At 40.7% G+C, this 4,313-nt stretch overlaps 1 pseudogene; it reads left to right on the forward strand.

Annotated features, from left to right (window-relative positions):
• Positions 1-4,313, forward strand: part of LOC108801017 — a 66,152-nt pseudogene that overhangs the window by 5,114 nt on the left and 56,725 nt on the right.

Here is a 4,313-nt window from a genome sequence, read left to right on the forward strand (position 1 = left end):
TAAAACTTGTAAAAGGTTTGTTTTCAAAATGCATGCATTGCTCCTATTTATTACCTAAATGAGTGCGCTCATTGTGGATCCCAGTGGGCTTAGTTATTTGATGACAGATAATTGGCTTCCTCATCTACTATTGCTTTCAGGAGGACACCTGCCTATGTATTGCTACCCTTAGAATGCCCTTAAAAATGTTATGGCAGCTCATAAGCACATGCTATGAAAGTCATGAGGAGATGTCAGTAGATGATCAGATCTACAGACCAAGAAACCTTTTAGATTACTGATTCTTTTAGGACCCACTGACCTCAGCTGTCAATATGTGCACAAATGAGCAAGAAGGTCTTTGGTGTTCCCATAGGCATGCTCACACAGGGACCATGGGAAACAAAAGTAGATACTCTCCAGAAGGAAGGACAGCGTCAGCACCAATTCAGAGATGATTTGAAGATCTACAGCTGAGTGATGCAGAAATAACATACATTTTTGTTAATAGTTAAGTTACTTGAATGCATTTTTAATGTTTAACTCCTGAGTTTAGTGTCACTTTAAAGTGACACTAAACTCAGGAGTTAAATCCTAAAAATGCATTCAACTACCCTATTAACAAAAATGTAGTTTATTTTTGCATCACTCTGTTGTAGATCCACCAATCATCTCTGAATTGGTGCTGACACTGTCCTTCCTTCTGGAGAGTACCTACTTTTGTTCCCCAAGTTCCCTGTGTGTGTTGTAATGTAGCCACCCCTCCAAGCTTGCTCCCATGATGGACTACAATCTCACATTTAATTAGCTAATTGGAGCAGTGGCTACTTTAAAAACATATTTGGAGATGATTTGAGGATCTACAGCCGAGTGATCCACAAAAAAGATAAATTTTTGTTAATAGTTACAGTATTTGGATTTTTAACATTTAACTCCTAAATTTAGTGTCACCTTAAACTTCAAAACAGGCTGAATTGTTATTCTGTGAATAATGTAGGAAGCCAATGAATTGTTGGGATAAATTAATCATTTTTTAGACTGTGCCTATTTAATATGGATAAAATGTTGCATACTTCTTTTAAATCTCCCTTTCTGGTTTCTAAATCTCACTCTAATCTACTCAGGCATTATGCAGTCATCTTCCCCTCGAGAATTCGCTCCCACAAAACTGTATGTATACACCTGGAGGGGGCTCAAGGAGAGAGCAAAGTACAGATCTCTTTACATGTGGATGAAAAGAACGCAACCCTTGTGGAGAAGATATTTGACCAGGAGTCCATATTCACCTGTGTTCCATTCCAGGTAAATAAATCCACATCTATGATATCAAGAGATCTGGAGAAGAAAAGAAGAAGAATAAAACAGAGGTGCTACATGGTTAGGGAGAAAATCAATAAAGGAAAAGATTAAGATGTGGATAATGGGGAAGGGTTGAGGTCTAACATGACTGGCATTTGAGAGTCAGATGAGTATGAAGGAGACACAAGGTTAGGACTTTGAAGATTATATTCCAAAAAGTGCAAGCGATGATTAATGTTTTCCTGCCTACCCATCCTTTATTTAATGTTTGAGGGAAGGCTGGAAAGGGAAGAGGTGGTAACACCTTGGCTTATGGTTTTTGAGGATCAGTGCAATAGATGGGATTGTTATCTATATAACACACACATGACCCTTCCGGTGGATGGTGCTTCCCCTTGTTTGCTTATTGGTGTTTCTCCAAGGAGCTAGGTTCCCTGGGGGAATTTAAAATGCACAATAATTGGCTGATCAACTCACCTCCTGAACAGTTCCAGACAGAGAAAATCAGGGGCTTACGGGCAGGCATACTATCATTCTTTGATCTAAACATATACTGTATGGCCAAAATAAGAAAATATCCTCCTATGTTTGTAGACTTTGTAATAAGAGTCTTTCCTAAATAAGACAGTGGATAGAACAATGATGATGACCCTTAACCCAAAGACCTAGCATTTATTAAAAACTTTTTTTTTTCACCATTGAACATTCAGAAGAATTAAACACTCTGATTGGTTACTGATGGTAACTTTGATTAGCAAGTAGTTCTCTTGTTAAAGGGAAACAATAATGGCTTTGGGTCAATAAATCTGCTTACATTCAAGCTCTGTCTCTTTAATAAAAGTATAAATTTAGCCATCTGAACAGTGCAAATCTAAGATTGAAGTGCCACACAAGGAGCTGAATATCCAGGTATAAATTTATCAAAGTCTTTATCACAGGGCCAGCATGTTTCAGGGGTCGGGGCTTCTGCGTCAGCCTTGAAGTTATATAATATATACTTGACTGGATGTAGAGTATATGGTATTTTAACCCAGGCATGTATTGGTGTACAACATCTGTCAGCAGATGGACTGAACAGCAAACCAATAAACCAGTCTAAATAATTTGGTGTGAAGAAGCTGTCAGCCCAGATTCCAGTCCACTTACCACTATAATTCTTACAGCAATAGGATATTCCTAGAGTCCCAGCGCTATTTTTAATTTTTTACACACACACACACACACACACGGGTGCATTTAAAATACAAAAAATATATATATATTTTAACCCTGACTAAATTACATTAAGGAGGAGGAGATCAAACGGAGCTGGACAGCGGCTTCTTGAATGCGGGTGGGCATTTTTAAACGTCCCATCCCGCCCCGCTCGTGCCCGCCGCTAGTCGGCAGGAACGAGCGGGAAATCAGCCTGCAATGTAAACAGCCGGCGATGGCTATTTACATACAAGCGTTCGGGCGTCTGTAGAGATGCCCGATCGCTTGTAATGTGCGTGCGGGTGTGTGCCCACCCCCTCCGCCGCTGCTGGCGATCCCGAGCTCCGCTGTGCCCGGTGTGAGCCCGGGATCAGCACAGCAGCTCTGCGGCCGGAGATCAAACGGAGCTCAGTACACGAGCTTCGTTTGATCTCCTCCTCCTCTTCTGAATGCAGGCAGTGATGTGTATTACATCACTGCCTGCATTCAGTGTCACTCTCCACTACAGAAACCAGAGAGAAGCTGGTGAATCAGGTGTTAGCTTCATCAGCTTCTCTGGGGGTCCCTAGGTGACCCCTGATGTCTCCATAAAGAGGCCCTGTCACTGAAAATTAGCTATCACAAAGGGGGCTTGTTAGTCCCCTATGTGATAGCAATAAAGTTAAGTGAAAAAAAAAGAATCAGTTACAAAAAAAGTATTTTAAAAAAAGTCCCCCGCCCCCACATACACATGCAAACATGCGTCGAGTGCGCCTAAGTGCGTAAACGACGATTGCATCGATTACGTCGCACATGTTACATATCGCCGCAAACATCGCAGTGAGAGCCATAATTCTTGGCCCATCAATGGCTGATAACACTAAACTGATGAGCGGTAAAAGCTTTTAAAGCGTTGCCTATGGCCAATTTTGGGTATGGTTCGCGGACGCACGCAATTTTAAAGCTTGACATGTTTGGTGTCTATTTACCCGACGTGACCCCGCCTTTTATATTTTGGCAAAAATGTGGGTAATAACTGTTTTATAACATAACGTGGGGAAAACTGTTTTTTTTCCAAATTTTCTGTACTTTTTTCATTATATAGTAACAAATGTGGTGATTAAATGCCACCAAAATAAAGCTCTATCTGTCCCCAAAAAATGGTATAAAATTAATTTCAATACAGCATTGCATGATGGAATAAATCTCAGTCAAAGTACCGCAGCGCTGAATACTGAAAAATGGCCTGGCCAGGAAGGGGGTGTAAACACCTGGTCAGCAAGTTGTTAATAATGAAAATATAAACAAAAACAATTTACACTTAAAAAAAAAAAAAGGTTCATAAAGGTGAACATTGAAAATAATCTTTGGCTTGAGTTCATTTTTAACTTGTTTAACTGTCTACTTTACATACAGGGAGTTCTCTACTCTGTGTCCTTTAGATCAATTCCACCCTAGTGATCCTTTTTTTCATGCTTAGGTTTTCCTGTCTGAAGATTATTTAAGGGTGGGCAGGTTGGATGTCTCCATAATGAATTCAGGGGAAACAATACAGAAGAGCAGCAACGTTCTGGTGAGGGAAACAAGATCCAGTCTTCTGGTTCAGACGGACAAAGCTATGTACAAACCAGGACAAACTGGTAACTATTCAATCAATAGAGAGCTCTGCAGGAATGTATGTTCCAGGAAACAAGTAAACCAATGAGATGAATAAGCCATCCATTAAATACTGTAAAATTGCTAGTTAAAAAGCCCACCCTAGGGCCATTGCTAGATCCTGACACCCAGGACACATACAGTCAGGGCCGGTGCTAGACTATTTTGCGCCCTAGGCAAGACCAGCTACTTGCACCCCCCCCCCC

Source organism: Nanorana parkeri, unplaced genomic scaffold, assembly GCF_000935625.1.
Source record: "Nanorana parkeri isolate BGI_ZX_2015 unplaced genomic scaffold, ASM93562v1 scaffold2195, whole genome shotgun sequence".
Taxonomy (NCBI): Eukaryota; Metazoa; Chordata; class Amphibia; order Anura; family Dicroglossidae; genus Nanorana; species Nanorana parkeri.